The sequence below is a fragment of the Rosa chinensis genome, chromosome 1, assembly GCF_002994745.2.
Source record: "Rosa chinensis cultivar Old Blush chromosome 1, RchiOBHm-V2, whole genome shotgun sequence".
NCBI classification, from domain to species: domain Eukaryota; kingdom Viridiplantae; phylum Streptophyta; class Magnoliopsida; order Rosales; family Rosaceae; genus Rosa; species Rosa chinensis.
Window position 1 is genome coordinate 32,905,180 of NC_037088.1, and position 12,879 is coordinate 32,918,058.

Sequence of the window (12,879 nt, forward strand, 5' to 3'; positions counted from 1 at the left end):
GAAAAACAAGATTGTAGAATCACCTCGTGGTGCAATGCTTATCTCAACACCCTTGAATCGACTACGAAGAGACATATTCTCTAGTAATGGACGTCATTACGTTCCACTATCTTGTCAGTTTGGTAGTTTTCGAAAAACTGAACTTGCAACTTATGGATGTGGTCAAAGCGTATCTTTATGGGGATCTAGATACGGAGATATATATGAAGGTTTCTGATGGACTTCAGTTACCCAAGTCCAGTAGCTTTAGACCATGGAGCGCATTTGGAATAAGGTTGAAACATTCACTATACTGATTGAAACAATCCAAACGGATATGTTATAACTGTCTAAATGACTACTTGACTGGGAAGGGACATGTCAATGAACTACGCCCATGCGTTTTCATTACGAAGACAACTTTCGAATTTGCTATTGTCTTGATTTATGTCAATGACATGAATATAATTGGAACACTTGATGAGTTAAGGGAAACCGCTAAACATTTGAAATCTAAGTTTGAGATGAAGAATCTTGGGAGAACACGATTTTGTTTCGGTTTGGAACTTGAGCACCGTGTTGATGGTAAATAGATTCACCAATCAGCTTAGGCGCTTTAATGAAGATAAAGTCAAGCCTCTTAGCACTCCCATGGTCGTTTGTAGTCTTGACCCTAAAAAGGGTCTGTTTCGTCCCAAAGATGATGACGAAGATGTGATAGAGGTAGAAGTGTTCTACCTAAGTGCAACAGACGCATTGTTGCACTTATCACAATGCACAAGATTGGACATCTCATTTGCTGTGAACTTGAAAGTTAGATATAGCTCTGCGCTAACGCGACACCATTGGACTAGTGTAAAAGATATCTTTTGATACTTAAGGGGTACGATAGATATGGCTTGTTCAATCTCTACAGAGAGAAAATGAAGGATGGCATGAGGGATTCGGATCCATCATGCACCAAAACTATAGCGGCCTCCACCCCTATCGCTGGCCGGTGCCATCTTTCCTTTCCAAATTATCATTCATGTTTTGGAAAGTTTTGCAGATGCTAGATATCTCTTTGACCCGCACAAAGATCGTTCTTAAATTGGTTATGTGTTCACCATGGGAAAGACTGCAATATCTTGGAGGTCTATAAAACAGACGCTTGTCGCTACATCTTCGAATCATGGAGAGATTATAGCTCGTCACAAAGCAGTTGACAGGACCCGCCCCGGATTTCACATTCAAAATCCAAAGTGGCCCTGCGGGGCCCACCTCTGAAGAAATTCTACCAAAAATTTGGCGGAACTCCCTCTAAAAGTGGACTACCTAAAAACCTGTAGAAAGACATTTACACTTCTAAAATAATCCACCCTTATTCTTCTAGAGCCACCCTGCTCCCTATATCACAACATCTCCCATTTCACAAATAATTCTGAACTTAAGAATATTAATCTCATAGGTTATCAGAGCAATCTAATGTACAGGCGTACAAGAGAATAGAATACAAGATAAAGGACCGATACTTTTATAATATGGAAGCTATGACAGCTATGCCTCAACCCCAAGTACGCTCGACCTCAAGCTAAACTGGCCTGCAAACTGGGCATTTAAAACAGAAGGGCCCAGGGGAAAACATTTAAAAATCATTAGAGTGAGTGGATGAAAAATAAGTAATTTCGAATGAATAAGTAAAACTTAATGCTTTCCCAAGTTATTCTCTAAAACCTCGCATGCAGTATCAATCTTGGAAATACTTTTAATCATCATCTTTACTGCAATCTTAATCGCGTAAAAAAAAATACAGCATCTTGCAATCTCTTAAAATCTCATCCTCAATTCTTTTTAAAAGATCATTTTTAAGAGGTTCGTTTGATGACTAGAAAGGACTGCTGTCTAGTCATCTCATGCCATCTGGGAGGGACTGCCACTCAGATGACGCATCGGAAGGGACTGCCAACCGGAATAGGAAGCGGTGGATAGAAGGGACTGCCAACTAACCACAGGTAGTTAGAAGGGACTGCTAACTAACTACCTCATGTCATCTGGAAGGGACTGCCAACCAGGTGACGCATCGGAAGAGACTGCCAACCGGCATGTAGTCTGGAAGGGATTGCCAACCAGACTATTACCTAGAAGGGACTGCCAACTAGGTAATGCATGCATGCGCTGACTGATAGCCTCCTCAATAAACTGGAAACAACCTCTTTCAATTACTTGCTTTCGGAAAGAAACTCGATATTACTTCAATAAATCATTAATAATTCACCGAAAGCATAACTCAGGATTATCTCGCTAACTCAAACCTCAATATCTCAATAAATCCTCGAAAGCATAAATCAAATACTCTGTAAATCAATAAATGCTTTTGGAAAGAAATCTCAATCTAACTTCAAGGCTGATAAGTGCGGAGCTCAAAGCTCAATAAATCTCGATAATTCAATCATGCTCAAATATTCGATGAAACATTCGTACTCGTGAATCCTCATAAAAACCGATATTCGAAATCAATAATTCTCATAATATTTTCTTAATCAGTCACTTCCCGAAAATCATTTTCCAACTCAATAACTCATAAATAAATAGCTTGAAAAATCTATTGAAAGCCCTCGGGAAGGAAATCCACTAAAAAATCCCGTAACTCATAGAGCATAATAAATCTCAAGAAATCAAGCTCATAAAATCATAACACTCAATAATTCAAATAATAAATTAAACCTCAATCGGAAAAATAATAATATACTGCATGCACATTTAATTTAAAAGAAATAAATGTCCACTCACAGTACTATTTAGGCGATCACGCATACGAGTTCCTTCATCGAGCAATAGCTCGGTATATCGCCCTGTACACAATTAAAATTTGTGAATAACGATTCGGCAATTAAATACGATTCCTAAAATCAAATCCTCATAATCATATCTTCACTTCTTCTCAGATTCAACCCAAATTATACCACTAATACTAATTCGTTAATTTAAAGGTTCCAAGGCAGAACCGAGAGATATCCGACGGTCGGATTCTAGTAAATCGGTAATGGAATTCTAAATTCCGGAAATTTCATAATCAACACAACTTTTCTTCAATTCCAACCAAATTCACATTTACGAGTTCTACATCAATTATAGGATTTAATAGGCTAAAAATCGAAGTCAGAAAACTGCCCTATGTGCCTCCACGCGCCACCTACAGTGGCGGCTCGTAGGGCCCATGCGCTTGCGGCCACCACCTCCGATGACCACCAAATTTTGGCAGCAGCAACATCACAACAGACCCAACAAGTTTCTCAACTACAGCACATTCCAATTTTACCTTTAAGTGCTATAAATTGGCCGGTGAATCCAAGAACCCTATGATCGGGTTTTGATCGATTCTCCCTCTACACTGCAAATCGTGGCTCAAGGCTAGGGGGAAAATGATCCTTGGCGAAAACCGCACCTTCGACGCCGGTTTGGTCGCCAGAGACTGTCAGAATCGCTGGAAATCGTACAGTGAGCTTCACAGCTCAAATCCGAGCTCCTCCGGCTGAGTCATCAAAAAACACCACCGCATGTATGACAAGGAGGAGGAGGCGAATTTGCCGGTGCCCGGATTCCATCGTGGGGTGGCTGGAGGAGGAAGAAATCGGTGGAGCAAAAATTGGGCCAAAGAGGAGGAAAGGATCGGGGGAGAGGAGAGAGAAAACTCGGTAAGTTTCTGAAAATGAAAACTTACCACAGTAGTTTCCACCGTTTATATAAACTTATCATGAATAGTAATTTTCGTATTTCGCTCATAACTTTCGCATACGAACTCCAATTTTTACGTACCACATATGCACGCGCTCGGTTTAACGTCCTCTACAACTTTCATGAAGAACATTTTCTCAAATTTTAACCCGACCAAAAAGTCAACTTTTAGGGCCACTACAAGTACTTAAACGACAGTAAAAGTGAAAGTAAAGATCGTTTACCGTCCAAATGACTAGTAAACCGGTGAATTCAGGTTCGGGACGTTACAGCAGTTCATCAATGTATATGGTTAAAGTCCATAATTATGCATGTTCGAAGCACTTGTGGTTTAAAATCTACCACAGATGAGCCTACGAGCATTTATGAGAATAATGCTGCTTGCATTAAACAAATGAAGCAAGGCTACATCAAGGGCGACAATACCAAGCACATATCGCCTCAATTCTTTTACAATCAGCAACAACAAACTCTTCTCAAAATCAAGGTGAACCAAGTTTGATTTGAGGATAATGTGGCGGACTTATTCACTAAGTCATCGCCTAAATTCACTTTTGAGAAACATGTTAAAAGCAACATGTTAAAAGCATTGGTCTACGAAAGTTATCCGAACTCCCATGATCGTAGTTATCAGGGGAATACGCAGACATCAGAGGGAGATGTCTACATGTATTGATCTCAAAATGTGAAGGGTGTGTTGTATTGTTTTTCTCCTTTGACCGAAATTATTTTTGTTCCACTAGGTTTTTGTTACTCAGCAAGATTTTTGACCAGGCAACGAGTGAAGCACCAATGTTTGGGCGACACAAGGGGGTGTTTAAGGATACGGGAATTATATATGTCTGGCCCAAACTTTGATTACTTGTTTAAGTTGTAATAGGGTAGAATCTTCTAGATGTCCTAATCAATGTTGAATTAGGTTTTCCTTATATGATTCAGATTTTATAATTGTAATCCTCTATATAAAGATACCTTTATTATCAATGAAGACACATAACAATTTTCCCGAATCTCTTTTCTCTTAAATAATTTTCTATTTGTAGTGAATTCTGTTCTTATTTACGCATACGGTTCAGGTGTTAAAAAATATAAAAAAAATATAAAAGAAGAAAAAGAAAAAGAAAACTCATAGGCCTCATTTGGTTTGCGGAAAGGAAATTGGTTCCTTAACCTTTCACATGAGCATAGGAAAATAAATTTCCCACTAGTTTCCCTACCAATATTTGGGAATGTCAGGAAAGTAATCTGAAAATGTATTTTACTTTTCTTTCCAATGTCCGGTTTGTGCAAGAATGGGAAAGTAAGCAACATTTAATTTCCAATAGTGTCCTCAATATTGAAACATAAATATTTCAAGATTCAAAATTTCTTATATAAATTGGTAATAATGATCTTTAAAATGGTATTTAAAGTAGGCAATTAATGTGCAATTAATGTAGGGAAAGTAGAGAGAAAATGAATCCCATGGGGTCTGGGAGATCTACTCCCCCGCAGGAAAGTTGTTAATTTCCTTCATGCAGGAAAGTTGTTAATTTCCTTAGGCATGCCAAACACAAGAAAAGATAAAATTTCCCTTCCCAAACTTTCCATTCCGCGAACCAAACGAGGCAATATAGTGATTTCATTTCTCCCTCGACAACTTTACTGTTCATGACATTATGTGAGATTTTGATTTAACTTCTAGTGTTTCATCTCACATCTAATCGTTCGCTACCAAATTAAGCACATCTGATTCAAAAGTCCTTTCCTAAACCACTTCTCGATCGGATGCTAGTAGAGAAGTTTTACGGCCTCATTTGGATGGCAGAAAATCATGGTATGAAATGGGTTAATGTCATTTTCCATTTAGAGGTTCCATTTAGTTGTAATTATAGATTGGAAAGGAAATAAAATATGAGATCTGATTGGAAATTGACTCACTCATAAAGCCTGAATAGAATTACCTAGTCAAGGGTGATATTCTAATTCAATTTCTCACTGTCAAAGGCAAAATTATATAAATGATCCCTGTAAAGAATTTATTTTCCCTTGCCAATATTCCTTATAATTTGGTATCATATTTGTACTTGATTTAGTGAAAGGTTGTATTGGAAAGTAAAATTTTGTATTCCATTTACGACTTACCAAACACTACAATATTAGAAATGGAAAACTAATTCTAGAATTTAATTTCTAGTAATGTTCCAAACACCCACATGGAAAGAAGCCCTTGCAATGAGGACTACTAAAATGAGGACTGGTTGAAGACTTTCTTGTGAGACTCACTTTTCGATCACATTTCCGCAAATTAACTGTTAAATGTTTAAATATTTATGTGTAGATAATTTATGCAATTTTTCAACCAAATTGAAAATCGTTAAGGCATTTATAATCGTGATTTGTCAGTTATAAACAAGAACGGTTCATTTTTGACAGATTTGGTTCACCTATTGATATGATCTAGTTTGGTACCTTAACGATTAGCAATTTGGAAGAAGATTTCAGAAGTGATCTACTCATGCATACATAACCATCTAACAATTGATTTGCTGTAATGTAACAAAAAAGTAAGTGTTCCAAGCCATTGATTATAAAGTCCTCAACTAGTCCTCATTAAAGATTCTCATTAGAAGGGCTCCCCACATGGTAATACCAAAAATCTACTCCATTCCATAAGAGGGCCCTTCCACTAAGAGATCTTTTTTTTTGGTCTTTTCTAGGGATAGGGCATTAGACCAACTTTTAGATCACATTTCGTCATCTCAACCGTTCAATTTTTAGGTCATATTGTGTAGATCATTTATGCAAATTTTCAACCAAATCGGTGATCGTTAAGGTATCAAACTAGATTAAATCAATGGTTGAACCAAATCTGTCAAACTTGAACCGTTCATACTTATAATATTAAATCACCATTTTGAATGGCTTAACTATAATCAATTTGGTTGAAAATTTGCAGAAATGATCTACACATTAGGACCTAAAAACTGAACTGTTGAGATGTAAAAATATGATCGAAAAGTTGGTCAAATGCTCTATCCCTAGAAAAGATAAAAAAAAAAGGATCCCTCACTAGAAGGACCCTGTATATATATAAACATCATAACTATGAGATGAAAACAAATATTATGTTTATAATAGTACAAGTTGATTGCATTTTTGTGAGTTATAAAATTATAAAATCACAATTTTTTTCTTTCTTTCTTCTGAAAGGGTTTTGGAACCCAGCCTAACTGCGAGGCTCAGTCCGCTGCTCGAACATATTCTCCATAAAGTTATAAAATTACAGTTCTATTCTAGATGTCATCAAATTGCCATTAGAGAAGACTTCCGAAAGTTGCTTTACCTTATCAGAAATCCAAAATCCGTCATTGTCAACACATAACTTACTAAACTTTTAGAAAATATCACTTAAATCTTACGCCAAAACATCTAGTACAATGTACAACAACGTACATACATTGAACTTTTGATACATTTGTGATTTGACGTGCCCCGGGTGGATTCTACCGATCTATGTAGCACAGGCTTCAGCAACTTAAATATTTGGTAAAATACTGTTACTAACAGGGCTAATACCGTAATAGCCATGCCCAGAATAAGATTTTAGTCACTACACCACGTCTCAAGTATCTTGACTTTGACGCTCGGTTCTCCCTCCTTGATCCACGTATGGCTGAGCCGTGACTGGGAAGAAGTCAGTGATGACAAGACGATCCCAACGCCCGTGGTTCGTCGTCGTTTAGTAGCCGGAAAAGATCGGGTCTTCTTTCAGGTCTCCGGGTGTTCGCCGCGTCAAGAAACCTCTAGCGGTTTTGACTAGATCTGACCCTATTTATAAGCCTTCCTCAATTAATTTTGGTCGGCTCAGATGAATTAGTGGAAAATTTAAGGCCCTGATCGGACCTCACCTATTTTCTTTTTGGTTTAAATGTTTTCCAAAATTTCAAAATGCGTAGAAATTAGTTCGGGTATTCGAAAAATTCTCCGAAAATTCTCACGGACTCGTTGCATAGCATACTTTATTATCAAGTCCACAAATTACAGATTTCACCTTGTGAAAAATTCGGATAAATATTCCTGAGTATTTAATTAATATCTATGTATTTATATATAACAGTAATAAATGGTAACCAAAACAATTGTAAAAAATTCTAAAAATTTTCCTATAATAAAGAATAAATTCAAAATGACTTCTTTTATTCATCTAAAATAATTAATGATTTTGTTAGGTTATCCATAATGTAGCACTACTATCTATTTACATCAAATATATTTCAATTTTACAATAAACAAATTAATTTTTTTTTCAATGAACAGTAACTGACGGGTCAAGAAACAGAACGGGTGGAAACACTTGTCCAGTGGCAGTGAACAGTTTCTTGACAGGTCGACCCAGTGACTCAGTGACCTTGACATTTTCTCCCAACGGGTGAACTTGCTCTTAGCTACCTCTACTTCGCACTGCTTGATTCTTCATCGAATTGGACAGTGATAGAGAAAGCAAGAGAGTGATGTTCTCCTTATTTGCTCAGCTTGGACTTAAAGTGAAAGAGCGAGCGAAGGGCCTGGTGATAGTTTTTCTCCGTCTCCTAGAAAATATGTAGCAGTTTAAATTTCAATTACAATGACTTGCATTCGCATTAGAAAAGATATTGAGACCTCAAAGGTATTATTGACACAATATACAAGAGTTCTTTTTATATTTTGACTGTGGCTTTTAATGACAAATTTAAACTCAATTCGTCTTTCTGTCCAAGTTTATGTATAGAATTTGGGTTCCTGTTTCTTTTAAGTTTTGTTTTAGATTTTGATTTTGGGTCTTTTTGATGTTGCAAATCTGATAACTCCCTTATGAACGCTTCTTAACAAGACTGAACGTTATTTCACCGAGGTAAACTCAACCTCCAATACAAAAAATTTCAGTTCATGTATTTGGATTATCACTGCATTATTCTATGACTACAAAGAAACTTCATAAGAAAGCTGACAGGTAAGATGTCAATCACTTCATTTTTTTAAAGTTGTATTTTTTTTTTCAAAGGTGCTTAATTATTCCAGTTATTGTCTGGTTTTGGATTGATTGTGTATGTTTTAGCCTTTCTATTCTAATCCATTTTGGCTCAGATAGAATTTTCATTAAATGGCTTGGTTGTTAGGGATTAGGTTTTACTACTTAGTTAAAAAGGTTCTTAAATAGTTGAGAAGTGACTCCAAATTGAATTTGGAAGCCCATTCCCTGTTGCAGTGTGAATGCATACATCGTTTTCAAGTCAAAGGAGTCTACACAAGCTTTTCTGCCCCATAACATGGCTGTGGTATGTTATTCTCATCAATTTGCAGGGGCGGACCCATTCCAAGGCCTGAAGGGGTCCAGACCCCCCCTAGATGTTTTGGTAAACCTCAATTAACTAGCTAATTAGGCTTTGAGATATTTAAAACTGAGCTTAATTCAAGCATTGGACCCCCCCTCTGTTCCAAAAATTTCTCATAAATCATAACTAATCAAAGTTCAAAACAGAAATAAATAATATTAAGAAACTAAATTAGTTAGTTTTTTTTTTGAATAGGATTTGATGGCTTTGATAACTAAATTAGTTAGTTTACTAATTACTTAACTATTTATTTGGTAAATTATATACTTTATCATTCACCCAACAATAAGATTTATTACTGTACCCAAAAAATAATTATACTAGTCTTTTGTCAATTAAGACAAATGAAGTCTGATATGCATGACTAATTTTTGGATAAATTATAAGGGAATTAATTTTCTGAGAAAAAACGTAAACTACTGAATGAATAATAGTTATAATGTGCATTAGTCTATATACAACAGGGATCTGAGCAAACATTTTAGAAGGTTTCTGTGCAAACACATCTAACAATATTTCTTCTAATATTTTTCAAAAACAAAAATATATGTAACGGCTTGAACCCCCCCAAGATTTAAATCCTGGTTTCGCCCCTGTCAATTTGGATTAGGTATTAGTTGAGCCGCATTAAAGCTAAAGTTGTTAAGTTGATTATATCTGTAGCTTAAGGAAAACGGTGGCATGAAAATAGTTGTACAGGGCATAATGGGGTTGGAAAAGATTAGAATTTGCAGAAACAGAGTTGAGAAGCGAGGAAGAAGATTGTTAGTTTTGAAAGAAATTATGTATATGTTTCTTCTACTGAAAAGTTATAGAAATTAAGCTTGGGCTTCTGAGCTTTGTTGTTTTGATGGCAGAAACCAATATTAGAATCAAGAATGGTCTCCAAAGTCATCGAAATTGTCTTGTGGGTTTGTGAGGAGGACTAGAATTGGGGGGTGATCACTGATCATGGAGGCATTATTTTTTTTATTTTTTATTTTTGAAAGGGATCATGGAGGCATTATTTTATTGAAGGAAGAAGATCCAGATCAATGCAATCATTAGATTAATCTAAGATTTGTGATTTATTTCAATTTTTCTCTTCTTAGTCATTATCAAATTACTTCTGAGGATGGATTGAAATTTAGAATCACCCTATTAGAGCTGCTATGACATTATGGAACAATGTTGTGTTACAAAGAGTTCCTTGAGTTACTGATTTGGCTTTTGAATAAATTTAAGGGTCCTTGCCCAAAAGCACTAAAATGAGCCAAACTTTTTCCACTTACCCCAGCAACAGATTTTTGTTCCCACATACACAATTTCACACCAAATAACCATTTTGCCCTCAATCCAATTAAACAATTACTTCAACTGCCACACACACTCTCTCTCTCTCTCTCTCTCTCTCTCTCTCTCTCTCCACAGACGCCAGCGACAACTCAAATCGATACCTCCGAGCCCGGGTTGCTCCACGACGGCGTCTCCGATGTCGGAGGGTACCAAAATGGCCGGAAAATTACTGCATAACCTGGAGGCAATTCTCGAGTCGCTCCCGGCCTCGTCAACTACGCTCTTGGCCTCTGCTCCGATCGTTTTGCAGAACCACCAGCTGCTCCAATCTTTTTGCAGAACAACCAGGCTCCGATCGGCCTCGTCGACGACGCAGAACCACCAACCGCCATCGTTTTGCAGAACCCGATCCGGCGGAGTATCAACACACCTTGATCTCTCTCCTCTCTCTCTGTCACCGCCATGGTCGAAGGCATTCAAGTGTGGTTTTCCGATGACAAGTTGTTCACCGAGCACTAGGCTGTAGAATCAACGGCACAGACATCATCTACGACCCCAGCCTCGCCAGAAGTAGTCGGGTCTGCAACCGGAGAAGGGAGAAGAGGACTTGGGTGCCCAGATCATTTTCTGGGTGCCCAAATTAGTTTTTTTTTTTTAAGTAATTTGGCAGAAGGAAAGGAAAAAAAAAAATTAATGTCTATTGGGGGCAATAGATGTCTATTGGAGGGCAATAGACGTTGTGAATTGATATAATCTCTTCATTTTTTTTCTTTAATCAAAGTTTTATTTGTCTAATTTTAAAAAGATTAGTTCTCATTCCAGCGACCGAAAGTTATATTGGGGGGCAATAGACGTTTATTAGGGGGCAATACAAGGTTGATAGTCGTCTATTGGGGGATAATAGACGTCTATTTGGGGCAATACAAGGCTGATAGACGTCTATTGGAGGGCAATACAAGGCTGATAGACGTCTATTGCCCCTCTATTGGGGCAATAGACGTCTATTGGGGGCAATAGACGTTTTGAATTGACGTAATCTCCTCGTTTTTTTCTTTAATCAAAGTTTTATTTGTCTAAATTGAGGGAGATTAGTTCTTATTCTGGCAATTGAAAGTCTTATTGAGGGGCAATAGACGGCTATTGGGGGGCAATACATGGCTGATAGACATTTATTGGGGGGCAGTAGACGTCTATTGGGAGGCAATAGACTATTGGAGGCAATAGACATCTATTGGGGGCCAATATACATCTATTGGGGGCAATAGACCTCTATTGCCCCTCCATTGGGGAGCAATAGATGTTTATTGGGGTAATAAACATGTCCGGCAACCGGTGACCGGAATCCGGCGGCCGGCCGGTGACCGGATTCCGGCTGCCGGTGACGGGCTCCGGCGAAGTCTCCTATGGTTTATGTCTCTTCCATTTTCTCTCTCTCTCTCTCTAAGTAACAAAAGGGTGAGGGGTAAAATGGTATTAAAAAAAATTAAAACAAAAAAAAAATCTTAATGGGGTATTAGGGAAGACTCCCTTAGAGTGTATTGGGTAAGAGAGAATTAAAAAAACTTAATGGGGTAAGTGGGAAAAAAATCCCTAGAAATGGGGTAAATGGACAAAACCCCTAAATTTAATTGTATCATCTTGATGATGCAAAGTGGTTGCAAGTAACTTTTTCTTGATACAAACCCGTAGTATCGCGCGGGCGAACTGCCTAGTTCTGTTATATATATATATATATATATATATATATATATATATATATATATCTTATATAAAGTCAATTCTCGTGGGAATGGTTAAATTTTTGAACTACCATATATGCCCTCACATAATATAGGTATTAATAAATAAATTTAGATGAAGATATGATAGTTAATTGACTATATCATATTTCAAAAAATTACAATATCTCCCACGAAAAAAGGAGAAACTCCTCTAAAATCAGGAGAGATAACTTTTTTAATTTAAAGAAATTAAAATAAAAGCCAATAACAAGCACATGTTAATGGGCTAGTATATATATTAAAGCAGATCGCCTCCTATATATATTAAAGCAAATCCAATTTTAGCAATAAATATGTTCAAATCCTACTTTACCCATTTAAATTGGGCACCCATTATTTTACAAACCACACCCATTTTCATGAATGTGTGGTTAGTAAAAGAAGGGGCGTCCATTTCACCCTTTATGGATGCTTTTATAAGCATATAGTTGGGTGTTTGAGTCTGGTGGAGAATATGTGTTGATACAAGATAAAACATATCAGCACGTTGTTGTATGCATTTATATATATAAACAAATATTACGTTTATAATAGGGCAAGTTGATCGCATTTTTGTGAGTTATAAAATTATAAAATCACAATTTTTCAACCCAGCCTAACTGGGAGGCTCAATCCGACGCTCGAACATATTCTCCATAAAATTATAAAATTACAGTTGTTCTACTCTAGATGTCATCGAATTGCCATAAGAGAAGACTTCCGAAAATTGATGTTGTACCTTATTAGAAATCCTAAGTCCCCCATTGTCAACACATAACTGATTGAACTTTTAGAAA